General features: G+C 53.1%; 1 pseudogene; it reads right to left on the reverse strand.

Annotated features, from left to right (window-relative positions):
* Positions 1-281: 281 nt before the first annotated feature.
* LOC139022198 (spliceosome-associated protein CWC15 homolog pseudogene) lies at positions 282-1,022 on the reverse strand (annotated as a pseudogene).
* Positions 1,023-24,350: the final 23,328 nt, after the last annotated feature.

A 24,350-nucleotide genomic window follows, 5' to 3' on the forward strand; every position in this document is an offset into this window, starting at 1 on the left:
GGTGCATGAGCTGACACACTAACCACTGACCAACACTGGCCAGGGCAGATTTGGTTATTAAAAGTATTTATTACAAGCAGGTTCCTTTTCCCACATTGAAAAGAAAACATATGACTGGAGACATTTAGAGAATGGAAACTGGATTAAGCCAATCCCTACGTTCTTGTCAAACAAGGCACCAATTAAGGAAAAGATACTTTGGAACTTAACGCTAGAGAAGCCCATGCACAACTTAAATGGGGCGAAAGAGAAAAGACACAAAATAAAGTCAGAATGATCGTCTACATCTTACAGCCTTTAATTAAGCACATGAAACTGTATTCTTTCATATATTTCTTCATGAACTTTTTGTGAAATATAGATCGCAGCGTATCATTGACAAATATTTTGTCACGTCCACCTTTCACACAGATCTTGACAACAACATCTTCCTCCCGCCTTCTCTTAACGTCGCAGTTGACCTGGGCCTGGGACGGGCCAGTGATGTTCAGGAGAGGGTTTCCCCTCAGAATGTTTTCCATGTGAATCCTTCCTTCTTCAGCTTTCTGTTCTCGGTCCTTCCTGGCCTGCTCTTCAGCTCTTTCTTTTTCAACGTTTTCCAGCTCTGCAAGAACTACAGTATCGTCACCATCACTCTCCTCTTCAAAATCTTCATCTTCATCTTCCCGCCTGTTAGAGGATCACCTGCATCAAGGTCGGCAGCAGGAATCTGGTCTACCCGAGGCTGCTTTGACACTGAAGGGGAGGTTGCATGTGCTCGGGTTAGAGGATCTCTATTCTTTCCTCTGGTAGCATCTCTCTCTCTCTCTCTCTCTCTCTCTCTCTCTCTCTCTCTCTCTCTCTCCCAAGTCATGGTTCCCAACCTCTTCAGGGGCATCCTGAGTGGTCTATCTATAGTTCATCTTTGTATGAGGGGGTAGCTCTCTACCTGAATGTTGCTTTGAGAGTTGGCTGAAATGACCTTCTCCTTTTCTTCTCCCTCCTCTCGCAGGTTCAAAAGCTGGCCGAGCTGCTGTCGTCATCCTTTATGGATGGCCGAGGTGCGATTCCACAGCCTCTGGAGGTCACACAGACACCATTGCACCTCTTGGTGTTTTGTTTTGTTTTTTATTAACATAGGTTTGCTACATGTACACCTGCCACTCCACAGGTGTGCAAACCCTTCTTTGCCCTTGCAGGTGACTCTTTGCCAAATCTGCCAACCTTACTTTCTGAAGCTCCCCCACATCTGTCCCCAACACTTCCTTTCCCTCTGCAACTGCCCTGGTTCAGTCTCTCCACGTGATCTTAGCCAAAAGGCGGAGACGCGATGCCCTGGTTCAATCTCTTGGTGTTTCTTTCCGAAACCATTACAACAGCTTCTAAATCTGGTCTGGGTGGTCTTCTGTCTTTGTCTCCCGATCCCCACCCCACATCCTCTCTCCATCTTTCTCTTTCTCTGTCTTGCTCTGTGTCCCCAGAAACTGACCCGCAATCTCCTCCATGGGGACTTTCTTGCCAGAACCCCGCTGCCCATGGAAAGCCCTAAGAGATGTGATGGGGTTCTTCTTGCTCAGTCCCGGCTCTGGGCCATGTCCTGTTAGTGGTCCCCTCACAGGGTCTAGTGATGTAATTGCTGCCCTCAGCTGGCAGGCCAGTGGTGAGAAAGGCTTCCCACTGCTGCCCATCTCTCCTCCATAGGCAACAGGCTTACTCATTCACCCATCAACTGAGCTCCCCGAGTTGCACTGCCTCCTGCCAGAACCCGGAGCGCACATGCTGTTCCTGCTTCCAGGCTCGCCCTTCCCTGCTTCTGTTGACAGCGCACGATTCCGGATCGCGAAGCTGATTCCTGACTGGGTCTCTCCCATCCCAAACACCCTTGCCTCTCCCCTTCATTCAGTATGAAGGCCTGTTTCCACCTCTCTCGGCCCATGTTCTCTCCCCTGATCTGCCTCTTCCCTCTGTTGCCGATCATCCCCAGCACAGCCAACTGCTCCCTCTCCCCAAATCTCCACAGCTCCATGCTACCTGTCTTTCAAGGCTCAGCTACAATGTCACCCCCTTAACACTTCCCTCTCGTTCCAGCTGGAAGCAATCTTCTCCTCCTCATCTTAAATCCCCGGGGATGTTATCTGTTTCTTGCTTGGTCGCTTATCACTTCCCCAACTTGTGCTGGAATAATTTATGTGGGAGCCCACCTTCCCTTCTGGGCCAGGCCTTGTCCGTCTTGCTGACTCTGTGGCCTGGTGATTAAACATGTGTGTTCTGGAGACAGCGCCCGGCTTCAAAGCCTGGCTCTGCTGCTTCTTAGCCACAGGAACTCGCTGTATTATGTTACTTCTCAGTGTCTCACATTGCTCATCTGTAAATGGAGGGCGGGGGTGTGTGTGCTAACACCTGTCTTAGAGGCTTGTTGGAGGATTACATGAGTTAGTACACAGAGAACACGCTCAGAAGGGGGTCTGGCACACAGTAAGGGCTCCATAAATGTCAGATCTTCTCTTTTCCTCATGTTGTTGTAACTAAGTAGCACACAGATAATTAATTCCATGTGCTGTCAGAGACGCGGCGAGAGTAGGTGGAATGATGAGAGATAGAGCCTTAAAAACGTCCTCATCAGAATGGTTTTCCTAGGCTGGTCATGTTAAAGAAGGCGACCACCTGCAACGCTAGTTTCATACTCAGAGACAACGTCCGGCCCTGGCATTCAAACTCTGGGCCAACTGGTGCCCAGCGCCCCAGGGACTTGCCAGTGGCCAGATCTGGGACTTGCACTCAAGCTCTCCTCCTGCAGCTATTGTTCTTCTGTGCTTGTTGAGTTTCTGAATAATTAGAGTTTCCAAATGTCCAAGCTCCAAGAGAAGGTGACTCCCCTGGGACTAGCCTGGAGGATGGGACCCCACAATGGACAAGGGGCAAGGACCCATGGCCTTGGGGCTCCCTTGACTCACTGGACCTTCTCATAACTTGGGGGTGAAATTCAAGAGTCCGGAAACCCTGCCTCACGTTTGCCTCCTGGAACCTCAGGCCGTGCTCTGGGGAGCAGTTTGCTCTCTGAGTCAACACGGGAGAGCTCATAGCTCTGAGTGAGACCGAGCATCCAGGGAAGGGCTGACGGAGACGGGGGAAGAACTGGGTGAGAACAGGCCCGGTTGATGCAACTGGCCCGTCTGAAAACTGAAAATAGATCTGATCTGACGACATTTGGGCAACCATTGACCTTGTCATGACACCCAAAGTCCTTGGTTGGGGGGCAAATTTGGAAAGAACATGTCAGAAGGAGTGTTCTTGTGCCTCAGCCCCCAGGAATTCGGGGTCATTCCTGTCCTTGTGGAGGGAGCCTCAGGGGAGAGGAGCCCCAGGGGGCCAGCAGGTGGGGCCCTGTTATATGAAAAGGCGAAAGATTTATACGATCTGAAGAGAAACCAAAGTATAGGGCCCTGTTATAAAGCCACCAGCACGGATGCCTCACAAACCACTTGTGCTGGGCGACACTCTCACTTCTCACAGCTTGTCTCCACCTGTCATGGTGTCCTGCGAGGCAGGGGCTGGGAGGGAGGCTGGTGAGGCAGGGCACGTCGGGCAGAGTGGCACGGAGGTGGGCTTGGATCTGGGGCAGCGTGGTGAGGGTTCTCCTTCAGGCGTCGTGGATGTTGGAGCCAGGTTGGCACTCTCGCCTGGCCCCTGAGATCTCTGGAAAGTCTCTGAAACCCACCAAGGGCCAGCTTTCCTCATTTAAAAGGGGGCATGAGTGCCTGCTCCAACTTTTCCAGAGTTATTGGGGCCAGGTGAAAAGGCTGGAGAGGGCAGTGGGCGAGTGTGGGGTCTGAATCCCCCGAGAGAGGTGAGTTCAAGTCCTGCTTCCACCACCGAGCACTGTGTCCCTGAGAAACGGGAACACGTATTCTCATTGTCTCCATCTTTACAAAGGGGTCGTTGTGAGGACCAAAGAGGGATGCATGTGAGGGGCAGCCCAGCGCCTGTGCATGCCATTGATTGCTAGCCAGGCACAACGCCAGGCACAGAGCCAAAGCTCAACTGATGTGAACAGAATGGACAATGTATAGAAGATTCCTTGGAAATTACAAAGGTCCACACAGAAGCAAGGGCTGTTACCATAGACCAGGCAGTGGAGCCCTTTGGGGAGCATGTAGGGTTTTTCTGCACCTGGAAGACCTTCTCCTTGCCCTCTTAGCATCTCAGGTTGGAGCTCAGACCGCCCATGCAACTGACTTCCCCAGGAGGGGGCAGGGCCCAGCTGGGATATGAGTGTCTAGACAGGAATGAACCTGTGATTCAACCTTAGGTTTCTGTCCAGAATGTTTAATGGTCAGGACACTAGGGCCCCTTAGTACCCTCCCCGAGCTCCTGTTGTAGGTCGGAGCAGCCGAGGGCTTTCTCCAGGGGGGAGTGATTTTTTTGGGAGCAGAAGTGCAGGTAATCAAGAGGAGGGTCCCGGCTAAGGTGGGCTGGCTGTCTCTCGGTGTGCTCCCCAGGCCCTGGCTGCCAGGCGGAGCTGGCTGTGAGGGAGGCACGGATGGAGCCTGATGCATCGAGTCTCCCAGCCCTGCTCCCCTTGCTGCTCCCCCAGAATCAATCTTTCAACTTCCAAGCACCAGGGAGCTGGTTATCAAACTTGTCTACACTGGGAGGAGCTAACAGTCCTTAATGAGGCAAATACGTTAAATAATGAGTCCCGAGAACTACCCTCCCCCCATCACTACCAGGCCCCAGCTCACAGATGTGAGGCCGCATGCACACATGCATACACATGTGGATATGATACGACACAGACTTACTTTGAACAAATATTTATTCCACTTCTACAGGGCCCTGGCAGCGCAACACTGAATCCAGTTCTGTCCTCAGGAAGTGTGCAGTCCAGGGCAGATTGGGGAGAACAGACTTCCTCAATGTGGTGGCCGGTGCTCTCTCACCTGTGGGCAAGGCCAGGGAGTGCTGGAGAGGGACATTCACTCTGCGTGTAGGGACCCGGGAGTGCTTCGAAGGAGAGCTGAAGGGTGTTGGAGGATGAGTAAGAGTTCTCCACGTGGGCAAGACAGAAATCTACGTAGATACTATGATCTTTCCCCTGCCCTGCCCTGGTTGGCCTCGCTGTCCCAGGCCCATGATCCTGATACGTTGCATGTGTTTGCCACCATGAGCCACTGAAGGCCGCAATGTACCTTTGTGCCTCTAGTTCCTGCCTCACGTCTAACATACAGAAGATTTTCAAGATGTTAACACATAGGAGGCAGAGAACCACCGGTGCAAAGGCAGGAAAGAGTGGGAATGAGGGGCTGAAGCATTCATCTGGACAGCACACCTACAGAGGCACACAGGGACCTGAGACAGGGACTACGGAGAGCTGCAGCCCCGGCACCTGTCCCCAACTCTCCCTACTGAAGAGGTTCCCTGAGGCGGAGGCACGAATAGCTACTGTTCACACATCCTCCCAAATGCCCACCTTCTCTCCTGCCTGGAGAAGACAAGAAGACCAGTGTCGGCACGGGAATTGCTCAAGATCAGGGACCCGGCCCAGTCTCTCCACTGTCACTGCCCACAGCTTACAGCCTGCAGCCTGGCAAACGCCCGCACACACCACGGGCTGGGGAGCACTTGCAAATCTGGTTCCCATTACGCTGCCAGGAAAGAAGCTGAGGAGATTCGCACGGTAAAGTCAGGCCAGATGTGAGCCGCTTGACAAAGGTCTCAAACATCAGAACAAGCCCGGTGGTTCTGACATGCCTGGAGGGTCTGAAAACATCCAGGGCTCCCTTGGTGTGGGGGTGGGGTGGGGTCACCGGGAGGACTCCTGCCCCTCAGTGTTCCCAAAAGAATATAAAGTCACCCCATCGAATTACAAATGGCCTCACCCACGTGGGACACAAAGAGCAGCCCAATTCTCTCAAGGAGAAACAGGCCACCAACATTAATATTCTCATGAGGGTGATGAGGAAGGTGATGCTGGCCCCATATTCTAATTAGGAAGATGAGGACGGTAAGGCTGGCCCACTCCTGGCTTCTATCAGTGTGAGGCAAGCCCAGAGGCAGGCCTGCAGAGTGGGTGAGGGCACGCCTCTGCCAGCCTGGACTACCTGGCTCTGCCCTTGCTAGACTTGTGAGCTTTGGCGCGGATTTGGCGAAGGTCCCAAGGCCGTACGCAGCCCCAGAACAGAGCCTGGCTCAGAGTCACTGCCCAACAAGACTGAACTATCATTAGCATTCTTGCTAAGATCCTCCACACCAACCCAAGAGATGAGCAGGAGAATCACCCTCATTTTGGAAATGAATAAGCCAGAGTTCAGAAAAGGTCATTAACCTGTGCCATGATCACACGGCCAGAACCAGCAGAGCTGAGCCTGGAGTCCCGGCCGAGGGCCCAGGAGCCCTCGCCTGTGAGCTGTGTTACATGACTTCCCAGCAGGAGATGGGGCCCCAGAGGCCCTGACTCAGGAGCGTGGTTCCAAGAGCTAGGGCCAGGCCGGGACAAGGAGAGAGAAGGCAGAATGAAAGTGTCAATAAAGAAACAGGCACTAGCCCAACCAGCGTGGCTCAGTGGTTGAGCGCCAAACTATGAACCAGGAAGTCACGGTTCGATTCCCGGTCAGGGCCCATGCCCCGGCTGTGGGCTCCATCCCCAGTGTGGGGCGTGCAGGAGGCAGCCGATCAATGATTCTCTCTCATCATTGATGTTTCTATCTCTCTCCTTCTCCCTCTCCCTTTCTCTCTGAAATCAATATATATATATATATATATATATATATATATATATATATATATATATTAAAGAGAGAAGCAGGCACTAGGACGTTAGAATATTCCAGAAAGGGGATAAAGGACCAGTGGGCACCCCTTGCCCCATCCCTTCCTCAGCTGAGACAGGCTGGCTGGGGGAGACTTGGGTGTGAGCTGGGGGCTGATGCTGACGGCTCCCCAAACAGTTAGTTTCCTGTTATTTAGTAAAAGAATCCAGAGAGCTTCAACACTCCAGAAGTTTAGATTTTAAATAATAATCAGTAAAATTGGTAAAAACAAAACAAAAGAACAACTTTTTGGTCAAACAAACCAGAAATCCAGGCAGGTGGGTTGAAAATGTGGGAACCTCGGGCCATGCTACTTTCAGTGAAGTTTCATCGAAACTTCTGCAAAATCAATCAGAAACGTGGTCAGTTCATCTCGAAGTCCTGGGAGTCTAGACAGAAGTTCAGGCAGGCTGCACATGTCCTGAGGTGGGGAGCTGGAATTCGCTGAGGCGGGCCCCAAACTCAGCAAGGTCAGTCCAACATCCACATCAGCCCAAAGCCATGGCAGCGTCAGCCCCGCCCGGCCAGTTGGCAGGGTGCAGACCGGCGTCCGGGTGTGGGACTGGGTCTGGGCCGGGTAGACAGAGACAGAGCGGACTGGCCATGTGCACAGGCAGGGGAGCCAGAGTGGCGAAGAAATGGTGCTGTCCAGGGATTTCCGGAACCGTCTGCACCAGGAGCCTGGCCGAGGAATGCCGGGCTGAGCAGGACTGGCGTTCCCAGACAAGCCAGCCCCTGCCATGCCTCGAGGAGACCTGAAGTGCCACTTTGCAGCAGGTCACCCAGCTGTCGGGCCAGCCCGCCCTCCGGCCGCCGGGATGCCAGCCAGGGCACCCTCCCCTGAAGGACAGCGGCCCTGTGAGCACACGTCGCTCACCTTGTCCGCGTGCACCGCCTGTCTGTTCTCCCACGCTCTTTCCCCTCTCTGGCCAGAGCTGAGCCGGCAAAGCCAAGGGCTGGCCTGGCGCCTCGGCACATGGAGGTGTAGCTGGGCTCTGACCCAGCTCCTCAAACAGGTTCCATATGGCCCTCCCGGCCGCCCGCATTCCCCTTCCCCACCTTGACTGTTTCTGAGATTAAACCCTTTCCTGGTTGTCAGCAAGCAGCCGCCGGGAGGGGCTGCCTCTCTGCTTCTGGGACGGAGCTGGTGTGGAATACTCATCAGAGGGCTGGTGGAGGGGACCAGTTCCTGTGCTGGGGGGCGGGGGTTGTGGGGGTGGCACAGGGTGTGAGCGTGAGAGAGCGCTGTCTGCCCCTCAGCCTCTGGAGCAGTTCCCAGGGTCTGGCCTTGGCATCGGAACCCCAAAACTCAAGGCGGGAATGTGCATCGAATCTGGGTCACTTGGACTCTCTTCTGGACCCAGAACTCCTTCTGCAGTGAAGAGGGATGTGATGAAAGCAAAGGGACTGCTGAGATGGGAGGGGAGCAGGGGGGAGGGAGGGAGGCTAATCCACATAAGGGGGGGCAGTGACACATGGACCCCCATCAGCCAGGGAGAGGTGGACGTGGGATTGGAGTGGTCCCGGCGTCCGTCCTGGTGGAGCCTGGGACTCACCCTTTGGTTGTGGGCCTGTGGGGAAGTCTTGGGGTCCTGAGACTGGAACGTTGGGGTGGGCGGGAGTCGGGGTGCTCCAGGAGCTTCACAATGAAGTATGACCCTGGGATTGAAGTATTTTAATAATTTAACAGCCAGCCATGTAGTCACAATGGTCCCAGCTGAACCTTGGCCTTGGATTGGAGCCCGTCTCAGCTTGGGCTCTGTCTTCTTCCCGGGAAAGGCTTCTGTTGACTGTGAAACCTGAAGATATGAAGATATACACACACGTGTGCGTGTGTGTACGTGTGTGTGTGTGTGTGTGTGTGTGTGTGTGTGTGACCTCTCTGGACACCCGGCAGTTTTTGGTGCTCAGGACATACACAAGCACATGCCCACCCTGGCGCAGGGCCTGCTCCTGCCCCAGGTCCAGCCCCACCAGGTCCAGCCCAGAGGCATAGCTGATCCCTGTCTGAGCCCCTGGCTGCAGCATGTCCTGGGGCTTCTGCGTTCTCATCCCCCCTCCTGTCAGACCCAGGCCCAGGATCTGGCCGGCACGTCTGGGTGCAGAGCATTTGGGAGGCTCCCATTTGAACGGTCTCCTCACACCTGTCCTCCCACCCCAGCCAGCCGCAGCCTTGGCCTGGCGCTGGGAGCCCATCCCGCCCCCTGGGGAGATCAGAGCAGGCTCCGGTCTGCCTGCAGCGATGACATCTGGCCGGAGCAGGTGGCAATTTAGAATCTCAGCCCTGCAAGGCCTCTGAGCTCCATCCTGGCGGCCTCAGTTTTCACATGGAAACTGAGAGGGGAAGGGACACCGAGCTGGGGCTGAGCTGGGCTTAGAACTCGGGGCTCCACAGCCCCTGGAAGTGCCCCAGCAGCATCGTCGTGGGCAGAGGGAGAGAGTGGAGGGTCGAGCCAGAGCACCCCTTCTCCAGGACAAGCTGTGTCAGAAAGTCCTCGGAGGTGGTTGGCTAACGGCCGTGTGGCCCTGCTCTCACCCACATCTCTCTCACCTCTGAATCCGTGTGGGATGCCGGGCACCTTGCTGCCTCAGGGAGACTCACAAGAGGATGCAGGGCAATTTCCGGGCATGATGGGAGCATGATCTGCGGAACATTCTGGAACACTGGTGCAGGGAGGGGCCTGGATAGAGGAGGCCGAGTACCCTCAACCCCACTTTTCTGTCCTATGACTTACTCCCTTCCTGCCACCCTCTCCTCAGCCATTAAAGCTGCTGCTATTACAGGGACAGAATGTGGGCTGATTTTGTTTCTTCTTTTGGGGTGCGGTTTGGAAGTCTGGGCTGACAGTCATGGCCCCAGCCAGCCCCTGAGCCTTTGAGTGCGCGTGTAAGGGGGCTGTGCATCTGGCCCAACTCCCCGCTGCCTGCCCCTGTCCAGCCCACTTCCCCTTACCCTTCCCCGGGGAAACCCTTTCCAACGGTCCACACCCAGATGTCCAGGAATTGTCATGGGGTGAGGAGGGATAGGGGGGCATGGGCAACTTTGAGTCCTCCCCCTACTCCCCAGCTCTCATTCCATCTTCTTACAACTGGGCCCTGCTCACCTTCTTCTCCTCCTAAGATGTGGTTCCAAGACATCCCCTCCTTCCAGTCCCGCTCAAACCCTGCTGGGGGCTTTGCCATCCCTCCGCCCTTCACTGACCTTCACGCCGTTTCCCCACTGCATTGCATTCCTCTGCTCGAGCATAACCCCGGAGTCCCAGTGACTGAGGGGGATGCGCTTGTTTGGGACGCTATTTTCTTCTGGGAGTTCACTCTGTGCTCTGCATTTAAACACCCCGAGCCTCTGTGATTAGGAAGAGGCGTGGGACGGATGGTGAGTGGAAGCCAGGAGTCGCCTGGCGTGGAACCCCACCGCCCAGGACTTTAGAAGAAGTTGATGTCACGACAGCCCCTCACCTGCTGATGTCATTGCGCCTCCCGTAGCTATAGGAGGGAGGCGGGCTGGGAACTGAGCTCATTTTACAGTGAAGAACTGAGCTCAGGGCTTGACCTCGGCTACATTGAGGACGGGGAGGAATTGGAACCCAAAGGCAGGTCCCTCCCTGCCCCCTCCCCCCCGCCCGAAAAAAAAAATTTTGTCTGCAGATGAGAATCATCTGATGTGTTTACTGATTTCTGGGTTCTAAGTCAAACCTTTGAATCCGAATTTCAGAGGAGAGAGGGCAAGTCTCCTGCCGCTTCTGACTAAGCTCTCTTGCCAGTGATCTGCACATTTATGTGAAAGCTTAACCCTTTTATTCCAAAAATCTTTATTCTGGAGAGAAAAACCAATGAAACAGATTAGATCAAAGGGATTGGAGGTGACCCCTGCTTCCTTGAGGAAGTTCCACAGAGCCCCCCGGTGCCTCTGGGCCTGACCTAAAAACTGGAACCACACTCTCATTCAAACCCCAGGCCTGCCATTTACCAACTGTGGCCCCAGAATACTACTTAACTGCTCAGTGCCTCAGTTTCCTCATCTGTACAATGGGGACAATAATGTTATCTGCCTCCAGAATCGTTGTGAAGATCAAATGGGCAAATGTCTGTTAAGCAAAGAGAACAACGCCCGCACATAAATGCTAAATAAAGGAATGCCATTCGCTGACATCCAAAGGGAGAGAGCTGATCATGTTACTTACCTCCCTGTCTTGGCTGATCATTTCATGAGGCCTGTGCCATGCATAGCTAATTTAAATGGCTGCCTTGGTTAAAGGAATGATTAAATGACAGCATCTTAATAAATCAGAGAGAAAAGCAGTCAAAGCAATTGGTAGATTTAATTAAACTGTTTGAAGTATTTTTTAAAACACTGATTAGATTATGGTGGATGCGGCTGTTTTGCACGGGGTGACCAGCCACCTCTGTGCACTTGGGCAGCCTGGGGTGGGGGCAGGGTGAGCAGATACGCTTTAGCCACCCCTGACCTCGCCCCAGGCTTCCGGAAAAGTTTGCACGAAAGCAGACAGACGTCAGACGGAGGACTCGCCGCCAGTGTGTCCCTGATTGCTCAGGTGCCCTCCGAGTTGCCAGCGGGTCAGACCCTGGCAATCTTGAGTGGTTTCCCAGATGGGACCTCTGAGCTCTGCTAATTCATTCCACCCTGTTTCCTCTGGGGGGGCTCACAAAGGGGCTAGTTACTTCCTGTGCCCCCAATTGGGATCTTTTTAGAGGGGGCAGCTCTGTCTGCTCTGGGCAGGAAAGGGCGTGGGGAGGACAGGAATAACCGCTTTTTATGGTGACGAGGATGATTTGACTTTGGGTGGTGGACACACAGTGCAATGTACAGATCATGTATCATAGAAATCCGCACCTGAAACCTATGTGATCCTATTAACCAATGCCACCTCAATAATCTAAAAAAAAAATGCCATTCTTTCCCAGGCTCTGCTGTCTTCTCTGAGGACCCTCAGACGCGTGTGGGCAACATCCAGGGCAGTTCCAGGAGAGAGGCTGCTGGCTGTCGGGGAGACCCTGGGGTTGTCTGGAGCCAGGACCTCTTTAGGATAAAATCACATTTACACCCACATGGATTGGTTAGGCTGATCATAAAAGGGCAGCCTGAGGGGTGGAAAATGGTCCCAGACAGGAAGTGAGAGAGCTGATAATGTTACTTTTCTCCCTGGTCAGTTGCTTCCATAAGGTCCCCAACCCTCCCTGGACCCCTGTCCTGGTTGACCCAGGCTGCATGCCAACCTCAATTTGTGATGGTCCCTCAGGCCCCAAGCTCAACTAAAGGCTGCTCCCTTTGCCTCAGGACCTTTGCACGTGCTACCCATTATTGTTTCCTCAGCTCTTTACCTGTGCAACGCCTCCTCAAGTTTAAAGCCTCATTCTGAATATCACTGTTCCTGGGAAGTCTTCCTTGAAGCTGTGCACACCTCCCCCGCCCCCAGCACCTTGCCAGGTTAGGTTAAGATATTTGCTCTTCCCCCTTATTACATGCACTCAAGCTCTTTAGATGTCTCCTTCAGGGCTCTCAGCACAGTTGTAACTCATGCTTCCCCCAGTACACACCTGCTGGGACTCGGCTGCCAATGACTCACACTGCATCCCTCACTGTAGCCTGCCTGGTCTCAGGTCACCTCTCCTTCCATGGGTGACCCACACAGACGGTGGCTGGCGAGTGCAAACACCTGGCCCCTTGCCTCAATGTGGGACAAGCCTGAAGGGTCATCGCAGCTCTGGGGTGTCCTGCAGGGTGACCGAGGACTAAAGTGCAACCACACTGCAGGTGGGCTCCTTCCTTGTAGGCTACTTGTCCCCCCTTATCCACCATTTTGCTCTCCATGGTTTCCGTTACCCACGATCAACCAGTGTCTGAAAATATCAAATGGAAAATTCCAGAAATAAACAAGGCATAGGTGTTAAACTGTAAGCTATTCTGAGTGGTGTGATGAAATCTTGTGCAGTCTAGCTCCATTCACTTGGGACGTGAATCGTCCCTTTGTCCATCATATCCACACTGAATATGCTATTTGCCTGTTGGTAACCATCTCGGTTATCAGATCTGTTATCAGAGAGAGCAAGAGAGAGAGAGAGAGAGCCAGAGAGAGAGGATATTCACATAACTTTTATTACAGTGTATTGTTATGATCATTCTATTTTATTATTGGTTATTGCTATTAATCTCTTACTGTGTCTAATTTGTGAATTAAATGTGATCATAGGTATGTGTCTATAGGGAAAAACCTAGTCTACGTAGGGTTAGAAACTATCCTGGCTCCAGGCACCCACTGGGGTCTTGGGCCGTATCCCTGCAGGTAGGGGCCCCTGCCACATCTCCTGCGCACACCCCGTTCCTCCTTCCGCTCCCAGCCTCTGCACCAGTGTTTCCAGCGAGCCCGTCGGAGGCACCCAGCTTACCTGCTTCTCTCAGAGACCTCTCTTCTTTTTCTTGTCAAAACGCCTCTCAGGAAGGACTCTGCTAAGCTCATTCACGTGGAGGTACCAATGGTAGACAGTAGCTCGGAGGACTTCCGGTCCAAGAGTCATCTGATACTAACGAGGCTTATGTCGAAAGGTAGATGAGCCTTTAGGAGTCAGCAAAGTGGGCGATGGGGTGAGATCGGGGCGTTTCTGACTGGGAGAGTCAGGGGCTCACCGGGCCAGCAGCCTGGAGGAAGGCAGAGGCACCTTACGGCCCCACTAACGACGGGGGTGGGGCTGGTACTTGTCAGAACCACAGAGGTGCCCCATCTCGGGGTCTCTGAGGGGAAAGAACCGGGTGTGGAAGGAGGGGCCCGGTTGGCTGTGCCATGACTGCCCTTTGGAGCTGAGCTTCTTCAGCTGTAGAGCGATGGGTCACAGCAGCCAGTGTGCAACCGCACATGCAGCTGAGCTCAGTTAGGAAGCAGGTGCCACAATGGCTTGTACACACCAGAGAGCTGAAGCAAGCGCCTGCAGCAGAGGCCCCCAAGCTTTCTCCGTCCACCCATCCTGAGGGCCAGTCATTTTCACGGTGCCCCTAGGCATACCACGTGCGGGCGCGCATGTACAGTGCGATTGAAACTTTGTGTCCCATGCGCAGAAGTCTGTATTTTGTGGAAGAGCCGGTGTTTTGTGGAAGAGCCACACTCAAGGGGCCAAAGAGCCGCATGTGGCTCGCGAGCTGTGGTTTGCCGAGCCGCAGTTTGCCGACCACTGCCCTAGGCCGAAAGGAATGCCAAAGAGGTCCCCGGGCGGAGTGACTTGGTCTAAACAGCACAAAGCTAACCATGTAGCCATCTGAAAAGGTGCACAAAAACGGAAAGAGAAAACCATTTCTGTTTCATTTTGGCACAAACAGTTCCTCACTCCTGGGAGGTGTGCAGGCGTGTGTGACAGCTCGGACCTTGGCATCACGTTGGACACGGTCACACGTGTCCTGTCCATGCAACGTTCACAGGGTGTTTGCTTTTGTCATATTCACCACCCACAGAAAGACTGTCTCTAAGATGTGACATTTTTTAAAGGAAAGTCACATGATCTCATGGTGACACTGTGGACTGAGAGCTAGCAGTTTGCAGAGCCCCCGACAGATGTCACTGTGCTGCCCTCAAACCCTGTGGCGTCCCCACAGCGTCTCTGTAGACCTGCCCTGTGGCCTCAGTGCTCTGTGTGGGAGCTGTGGCCTTCGTGTTAACCACGGTCATCCCCAGCGAGTGCAATTTGGGATAATGCTTACTTCTTTCTTCATACTCTTTCCAAATCTCTTTAATAACGAGCTTATAATGCTTAAATGAGAGCAGAACCAGAGAAAGGGATGGTCACACATCATGAATGCACTAAATGTTACTAATGGCAACTGGTATGTCATGTGCATTTCACCACCAGAAAAATCCCTACAAAATGAGATGTCAGAGGGAAAAAAATTGTATGTTTAAAATCCCAAAGCTCAGAGGGAAGTTGGGTGAGATGATGAAAGGGAAGAATCTGGAAGCTAAGAAGCTGGGAGGCATCACAGCAGCCAAGGTCCCCAACCACTCACACTGCCCCCTCAACCTGCTGCCCGCCTCCCAGGGAAATGCCCCGCACAGAGACTGCCACCACTCCCCCACCCAGCTTCCCCGAGGAAAACCCTTCACCAAACCCCGGGCTGGCTGCCTTGTTGGGGAGGGGGGGTGGTACAGGCTCCAGGGATCCCCAGAAGGTAACCCTCAGGCAGGCTCCCTTGGGGCTGAGCAGCCAGCGGAGGCAGCAGGAGGCCAACCGCTGGTTTTAAATCTCCTGCCCCTCAGTGGCCATGGTTACTCTCGATCATAATGTCACTTCTATTGATGCTCTACCTGTCCTTTCAGTCACATGGACTGTGGCCCCTGCTCCAGCTGCCCAGGTAAACACACAGAGAGAAAGACAGGCTATGCTTGTGCGTGGCCATGTGTGTGCATGTCCGCCCTCTGAGAAAGCCGGTGACTGAGCCGAGCCCTCCTTTGCTGGGCCTCCTTGTGCTAGGCTGCTGTGCACATGAAGAAGTGGCCGCTCAGAGGGCCGCTGGGGATGCTCAGAGGTGGTCCAGCCTATGGCCCTGACAGCCCAGGTGGAGGCACCGCAGAGGAGATGCAGAGAGAGATTACAATCTTAGCCCAGGCCACCTCTTCCTGCACCTGCTTCCTTCCATCTGGGACAGTCCCTGCACACTTCTCTCTCTCTCTCTCTCTCTCTCTCTTCCTCTTCTTGTAAGACCATCAGTCTTACCGGATTGGGGTCCCATTTTGTAACCTCATTTAATCTTAATTTCCCTCTAAAGCCCTATCTCTAACGACGGTCACAGTGGGGTTAGGACTTGAACGTATGAATTTGGGGTTGACACCATTCAGTCCGTAGAACAATGCAAATCAAAATACGGCTTTTAGTACATGACACAGGAAAGATTACATTCCTTTAGTGGTGGAGAAAGTGTGGACCTAGAGCCACATTGAAAAAAAATTAGATAAATACATAGGAGAAGGCACTGAAATTCAAACTATCTCCAAGCATCAAGGAGTTTAAACTCTATCTGGGCAAGTAATATAAAAATCTGCAAGTTTGAAAAGTGAAAGATTACAGGACAATTTGGGATATACATAGGATAAGTGCCACAGGGTGCTCTAGCTTAGGCTGATGTCGTGACAGCTTTCTTAATATCATTAAGGTAAAAGCTACTGCGTATCTCTCCATCTGCTCACTCTCCCCGCTGGGAGCAGATAGAGAATGCCAGGAATATGTGTGACCATCTGCCTTTGCCCGGATATGGATTACCTGGTGCATAATCTTATGCTGATGCCTCATTTATATATGTACTTAAAGAACTATACATAATTTATAAGAACTTTTATTGTGAAATAACTTTTAGACTTGCAAAGATAGTACAGAGTTCCCGTACCCTTCCTCCAGCTTCCGCCAATGTTGACATCTCACATCGCCAAGCTACACTTGCCAAAACGAAGACATCAACATTAGCACAACACTATTCACTCAGCCATAGACTGTATTTGCATCTTCTCAGTTTTTCCACTCATGTCCTTTTTCTGTTTCGGGACTCAGTCGATGCCAGATGGCATTTAGCTATCGCCTCTCCTTAGGCCCTCGATCTGTGACCGTTTTTCAGTCTTTGGGCCTTCTTGGTCTTGATAGTTTTGAGGAATACTGGTCAGATATTTAGTAGAATGTCCCTTTATTTGGATGTGTCTGATGTGTTCTCGTGATTAGACTGGGCTATGGATTTGGGGGAAGAATGTCTCAGAGGTTCGATGCCCTTCTTACAGCATCAGATCAGAGTGCACCTGATCTGCATTTGTTATTACTAATCATGTTACTTTTGATTAACCTGGTTAAGGTGGGATCTGGCCAGGTTTCTCCACTATAAATGCTACTATTTTCCCCTTTCCCTAGCTACTTATTACACGTGAGACATGAATCTAGCCCACTTTAATGAGCGGGGAATTAAGCTAACCTCCTGGAGAGGAGGTATCAGAGAATCCATGGACATGTGTTAACAACAACACAGTAATTAATAAGTATTTGGGGGGAGACACTTTGAGGCTACGCAAGTATCCTGTTTCTCCCTATGGTTTTGCCCACTAACTTTAACATTTGTCAGTGGACTATGCCTGCAGCAATTATCACTCTGATGTTCTGATTGTGGGTTTTCATTTTCCTCAGTCCTCCCTCATTTATTAATTAGAATTCCTTTGTAAGAAAGAGTTCTCTCTTTCCCACCATTTATTTCTTATTAAATCATTTGTTTGCATCACTTTGGCTTCATGGGGATTTGTTTTATTGCTTAAATGGGTGCAAGGTTGGCCACTGGAAGTTCTTTGGCTTGGCTCTTCTGCCTTCTCACTTGTTTAAAAAGCACTTCCTCACTTCTTGACACGCAAGACGCTTTAGGCTCCGCTTGTGTTTTCCCTGCCCCAGACATAGAATCGGTGTTTCATCAAGGAGCCTGGTTCCTCTTATTAGACAACTAGAGGCCCAGTGCACAGATTCATGCACCGGTGGGGTCCCTCGGCCTGGCCCTCCTTTCATCTATCCACCCATTGCTTTTTTTTCTTTATTCCGGACTCATTCTCCATTGACCACGATGCTGTTCCCAGCCCCCCTGCAAGATGCCTCAGAGAAAAGCAGAGAAGGTCCTTCCCTTTCAGGGGTGACATACCAGGTAGCTGAGAAAACATCTCTGACGTGCTGACCCTCCTTAAAAATGCCCCTTTGATTAAGAAGTACAAATTGGCAATTGTAGAGCATAGGGAATACAGTCAATAATATTGTAACAACTGTGTATGGTGTCGGATGGGTACCAGGCTTATCAGGGGGACCAACCACCTTGTAAGTTATATAAGGGTTTGGCCACTATGCTGTACATCTGAAATTAATATAACATTGAAGGTCAACTGTAATAGAATATTGAATGTCACCTGTAATTGAAAAAAAATATTAAATGCCCTTCCCTCACCTGCCCGCCCTCCCTTCCTGCATGGCCACGCTTTTCCCTGGCATCATAGTCCCCAGGTTCGAGTGGCTCCCACTGAAGGGAAAGTTCCCTGCTGGCTTCACCCCATGACCTGGACTCAGTGGGCCCAGGGACACTCTGGACCTGGGGCCTTTGTCTCAACTTCTGGCCACTCCTGCTCCTCCACGGGACACCCATCCACCCGCAGCCCCAGCTCCAGCCCAGGCTCACTTTCCTGAAACTCCAGAAACTGATGGCCTTGTGACGAAAGGGGGGGGGGGGTGAGGAGGGCAGAGGTCGGGGCAGGCAGCACAGGGGTGGGGACAGCCTGGGGAGACTGGGCCTTGAGAATGGAATCAGCAGGTGCAGCCCGGTTGGAACAGGCCCGGCGACATATGCTCACAGTCCCTGGAACAAGCCTCACTTGTTAGAAAAGAAAAACAAAACAGCCCATCTTTCTTTGCGTAGAGTTAACGCATCTTTGAAGCTCATGGCTCCTCCAGGGCCCAGGCGGCGGCTGAGGTTAGTGTGTTTGGTCAGGCTGGCTGCCAGCCCGCCGTCTCCCGGCGCCCCCACCCCTTCATCCCCGTGTCTGAAGCAGTAAATCACCCACATGCTCTCTCTGAGGGGGAAGAGGTCTCGGGACCTCCTGGGCTGGACAGAGAGAGGGCTTCTCACACTAACACCCGTGGCTCCTTCCATTGCAGGCAAGCAGCCTCTGTGGCTGGAAAGGATTTGGGGGGAGGTGGGCAGTGGAGTTAACGTGAATCTGCTCTGGCCAGTAGCCTCAGAAATAAGATGGGGCCGGGCCTGCATGGCTCAGTGGTTGAGCATAGACCGATGAAGAACCAGGAGGTCACGGTTTGATTCCTGGTCAAGGCGCATGCCCTGGTTGCTGGCTCAGTCCCCAGTGTGGGGTGTGCAGGAGGCAGTCTGTCTATCATTCCCTGTCATCATTGATGTGTCTGTTTCTCTCTCCATCTCCCTTCCTCTCTGAAATCAATAAAAATATATTTAAGAAAATAAATAAGATGGGTACAAAGGTCTGCGTTTCCTAAGTCAGTACCTTTCAAACCCTAATATGCCCGATTGCCTGGAGGAACTGCTCAGGTGCAGACTCTGGTTCTGCAGGGCTGGGGTGCGGCCTGAGGGCCTGCATTCCTAGTGAGCTCCCAGGTGCTGCTCCCCTTGCTGGTCCCGAGGTCACGAGCAGTGAGGTTGAAGGGCTGGCCAGCCTAAAAGGGTCACCGTGCTGGAAGCGGGGTGTGGCTGCATCTAGAATCCCTGCTCCACCCCATCACTGAGTCAGAATCTCTGTGGAGGGGAGGGCCCCTGCGTGCTTTCTTTTTTCTAACGCTCCCCCGGGAGGTCTGAAGGTACAGCTGGGATTGAGAGGCGCTAGCCTAGATTATGGAACTATCCCCCATTGTAAAATTCAGGGTTTTGACCAGTTACGTTGAAATGGCTGGAAATGGTTAACCTGTGTTCTTCCCAGGACTGCTTCCTTTCCACGGGGGCTGTTTGGCCACAAAGGGAGGAGAGCGATGGGACTACAGGCCGATCAGGCCCAGAAGAGATGGCCAGGCCGTACCTTGTCCAAGGGGCGATGCTGTGTGATCTCGGTCCAGCAATTTCACGCCTTGGGCCTCCGCACGCTGGCTCTGACCAGTGATCTCCTGTTTTGGTCTGTTCAGCCCAGAATTCCCAGAGGTGGTGCAGCTTTCCACACTCAGGAGGGTCCTGGGCCCTCGTCTGCTCTGAGTGAAGCAGGCAGCTGGGAGGCCCCTCCGCCCCGGAGGCGTGCTCCTGGGTGACCCCAGCCATGGCTGAGGACAGGGGGAACGAGGTGCTAATGCCGGTCTGCAGGGATGTCCCCCCACAGCCCACACATCTGGCTCCCATTTTCCTCTGCAGCTGGCTCCACTGGGCAAGCCTTTGGCTTTGTGTCTCTTGGAAAGTCAGGTCCAGACGCCAGTTCAACCCACCCTCCGTCCTCAGTCCGCCGGGAAGCCTTCCTCACAGACCCTGGGAAGCAGAGTGGGTTGGTGCCAGAGGAGAGGACAAAGGGTGGAGTTGGCAGGAGTCCTGGTTCCTTGGAGAATTGAAGTGAGATGATTAGGGGCCATTTAAAAAGAAGAGGGTGGTGCATGTGCACCAGGGAAAAGGATGTCTACTTCCCCCTCGTGGTGAGGGCTGCCTACAGGGTGATGTGGGGCAGGTGTTCACATGCTCGGGTCTCGTCTCATCCTCCCTGTCTGCCGCCACATTTCGGGGCCCTCTTGCTCTCACACAGGCCCTCAGGCTCAGGGGGAGAGCAGGGGCCCCATGGGGTGGGGATGGGGCTCCTGGGATCAGATTCCACTTTAAGAGAGGTCAGGGTCATGGAGACAACACACTTATAATGCTCACCGACTAGAGGATCACTGCTCGCATGCAGACACACACACACGCACAGGCATGCACACACGCACACACACACATGCACACAAGCACACACGTGTACACATACACACACATATGTACACGCATGCACACACACACACACACACACACTCGCACACACTCCATCCCTGTCCTGGGGACAGTGCACTGTGGTGCCAGGAGCACGGGCTGTGGGTCTCACAGACCTGGGGGGAGGGCTGGCCCTGCACCCGCCCCATGTGGTCATGGAACCTCTGTGAGCAGATTCTTCTTCTGCACAGGGGGGTGGTAGGGTGGGCTTTGTAGTGGGTAAGCACAAGCAAAGCATCCAGCCTCATGCTTAGCAAAAAGTTAATGAAGGGTGGGACAGCTATTCTCCATCTATCCATTGTCAGATTCAAACCTGTAGAGAATTTTTACGAGTTAATCTGAGCCAAACTGATAACAATTGTCGGGAAGCAAAGTCTCAAGGAAATGCTCCGGAAAAGGCAGTTTTACCACTTATTTTATGCATCAGACTCAAAGGGGAGGCCGGAAGGAGTTACACTGGTAAGAGATTAGGGAGGCGAGAGGAAGCAAAGGGGAAAACCTCTGGGGTTGGGTAAGAAGTAAAAGGAATAGCCACATCCTGGTACTTCTTTTACAGCAGGCGGGTATAGCGTAGTGAACAGCTAACAATGAACATGATAACAATAACAATGAGGGGCTTTGTGGTGGTGGCTGTGCCCTGAGGGGCCTGGGGAGGAAAATACCCTGACATTCCAAAGGCAGGAAAGGTACGTTATCCTAGATGCAAATAGACAGGCTCCTTTAGGTAAAGATTGGCCTTTTTCAGGGAAGATACCTGCCATGACCTGCCTTTAGTTAGACAGTTTCCATTTCAGACCGTCCTAGCCGCCACGCAGCCTCCCCTGAGCTTGCCAGGTTTAGTATGTGGCCTCCTTTTCATCCACACCGTCCACCCATCCATCCACCCACCCATCCATCCATCCATCGACCCACCCATCTACCCAGCCACGCAGCCACCCATCCATCCATCCATCCACGCACCCATCCACCCACCCACCCATCCATCCACCCATCCACCCACCCATCTATCCCTCTCATCTACATGATGGAGGGTCCCGTGGGTCTCACACCTGGGAAGCTTGTTGGTTGTGCGGGTCCAGGACCCTCCCCAGAGGACCTAGCTCACGGGTCGGTGGTGGGGGAGGAATCTGCATGTTAAACAAGCCTTTCAGATGATGCTGATGGAGGTAGGCCTCCGGGGGAAACATTGGCCTAGTTCCGCACCTCATCTCACTGTGGGGGGAACAGGCGGAGGTGACGTCACCAATTGTGTGACTTGGTGATTCAGGCAGGACTCCCCCTTCCCCACTGCCTCTGCGAGTGTGTGTGTGTGTGTGGGGGGGGGGGGGGGGGGGGGGCGGGGGGGGGTGACTGTGGCCAAGAGGCTCCAGGGGCAGCTGGCAGCCAGCACTCTGCCCTCCCTCCTGCCCCCTCCCCTGCCCACTGACACTGCCCTGACTCCCACACGGAGCCTGTCGGGAGCAGGGATTTATTCCTCTGGGCCAGCTCGCCACCCTTTATTTCCTGTTATTTATGTCCCTTGCCTTTTATCTCCTGCCTGGCCGCCCGCAAGGCCCGTTCTGTCACCTTGGCTATGGCCACATCAATCTCTGGCCTGGGGAGCCGAGCCCCCAGCCCCTCCTCCTCATCCATTTCCCGGGTCTCCTTGAGGCCCCACGGCAGCTGTCCTGGTGCCCGATGGCGATGGCTGCTGGTGCTCTCCTCAGAGGCCTTGTGAGGGGCCTCGGGCTGTCAGGTCGGAAGGGCCACCGGCAGCCTGTCTGGGGCCAGGAATGCGGGACCTTTCAGGAATTAGCACCGAGCAGGATGCAGCGGTCTGGCTTCAGGGCTGTGAGTCCCGCCTGGACGCGGCCTGGTCACGCCCTCCGTGACCTTGGACAAGAGCAGCACCTTTCCAAGCCTCTGTGTCTTCATCTGTAACCTGGGGTGGGGGCTGGATATAACCCAGCCAGGTGCCAGCCTGCAGGGCCCCTGCACATGTGACAGTGCCCCCAAACCATCGTGCAACTTAACAAACATTCGCCAAGAAAGGCAGGGGCCAGAGGGGCTAGTTCCACACTCAGTTTGGGAAGTTCTGGGCTTAGCAGAGGTTTAGGGGGTGAAATGGTGGCCTCAAAAATATGTCTAAGTCCTCACCCCTGGAATCTGTGAACTGACCTCATTTGGAAAAGGGTCTTTGCTGCCCGGCTGGTGTGGCTCAGTGGTTGAGCTTCGACCTATGGAAGAGGAGATCGTGGTTCGGTTCCTGGTCAGGAAACATGCCTGGGTTGCGGACTCACTCCCTACTGGGAAGTGGGGAGGAGTAAGAGGCAGCCAATTGGTGATTCTCTCTCATCATTGATATTTGTATCTCTCCCTCTCCCTTCCTCTCTGAAATCAATAAAATTCCTTTTTTTTTTAAAAGGGTCTTTGCAGATGTAATTAAGTCAAGGATCCTGAGACAAGACCATCCTGGATTTAGGGTGGGCCCTAAGTTCAGTGATATGTGAAGGGCAGAGGGAGATTTGAGGCTCAGACACATGGGGGAGAAGACCATGTAAAGATGGAGACTGAGATGGGGGTCATGCCGTCCCTAGCCAACGCATGCCTGCAGCCACCAGAAGCTGAGAGAGGCAGGGGGAGCCTGGCCTTGATTTCGGGTTTCTGGCCTCACCAACTGTGAGCAAACACGTTGATATTATTTTAAGTCATGAAGTTTGTGGTAATTTATTATGACAGACCCAGGGAACGAGGATAGGATAAGAGAGAAAACAGTTTCTTTATTGCAGGACTTGTCAGGGCCTTTGTGGCTCATGTGTACTCGGAAGCCCTGGGGGTGCAGGGTGGAAATGTAACATGAAACATTTGACTGAGAACACCCCTCAGGCCTGTGTCTTGCAAAGCACTTTGGGGAACCCTGATCTATGACCTGCTGGGAAAGGTGAGGGAAGGATGTAGGATGTGTGTGTGTGTGTGTGTGTGTGTGTGTGTAGGGGTCCGATCTGCCTGGTCTGACTTTCCCTGGGATAGGCCGGGGTAGCAGAGTCGGGGGCCTTGCCCCAGGTTCTAGCTGTAAGGTGAGAGATTTAGTATCTAAGGCAAGGAAGCCCCTCCCCATGCAGCTGGCTCCACTCCCAGAGCGGTCTGTGTTGGTGGGTATGAGGGAGTTATCGGAGTGGCTCTCCTCCCAGCACACCTTTCGAGTCTGCAGACCAGGCTGACTACCGGTCCTGAAATCCTCCTACAGAGGCCAAGGATGGGGTGCTGGGGGCTCCCGCACCCTAAATGTCTCCACTCTGAAGAACCAGGTCTGTTTCATAGCGCAGGAAGCTAAAGGCTAATAATAATCATCACAACAGTGATTTCAGTTACCTTTTATGAAGAGCTGACCAAGCGCCAGGCCCTGTGCTAAGTGCCTGTGCATATTAGTTAATTTATTCCTCACAACTCGATTAGCCCATTTTACAGATGAGGACATAGAGGCACAGAGGGGTTGAGTAGTTGACTTCAAGTCACACAACTAGTGAATGGGAATCAGGGTTCAAGCTCTTGTTGTCTGATGGCTCTTAATGACGTTGCACTACCTTCCCCCCAAGGCAGGGATCTGGGGGGGCCCCCCAGTCATGGAGGAATGATGTTTGTATCTCCCGTATGTTCATTCCTTCAGTCACTCAACGTCATTGCCTGCCCACATCACACCAGTGACCGGGCCAAGTTCTCGGCTCTGGGGAGCCTGCCCAGTGCACCGGCTGGACGTCCATTCTACTTGTAACCAGAACAGATATTTGAAATCCCGTGGGGAGACAGTGACGAACATTTCGGGCTACTGTTTTGTTGTTGTTATTATTTTCATTATCGACTCCTCTGCCTGGCACCGTGGGAAAGGCCAGTCATTATGCTCTAGAATTTTCTGAGCTCTTATTCACAGGTTAGTTTGCTGCTTAAGAATCTTCAAGGGCTCCCCTTTCCTACAGGACATGCCTCACCTCCTCCCTCATCTCTCTATGCTCCCTGCTCCCCCTCCGGGTGTGTGTCCCTCCTCTCCCACGGAGGGCCTTCTCCACCAGGCTGGGCCCTCTTCCTCTGCCTCACAGCAGCCTGAGCACAAATTCAACCTC

Source organism: Myotis yumanensis, unplaced genomic scaffold, assembly GCF_028538775.1.
Source record: "Myotis yumanensis isolate MYYU_CA2020_CCGP unplaced genomic scaffold, mMyoYum1.0.hap1 SCAF_13, whole genome shotgun sequence".
NCBI lineage: Eukaryota > Metazoa > Chordata > Mammalia > Chiroptera > Vespertilionidae > Myotis > Myotis yumanensis.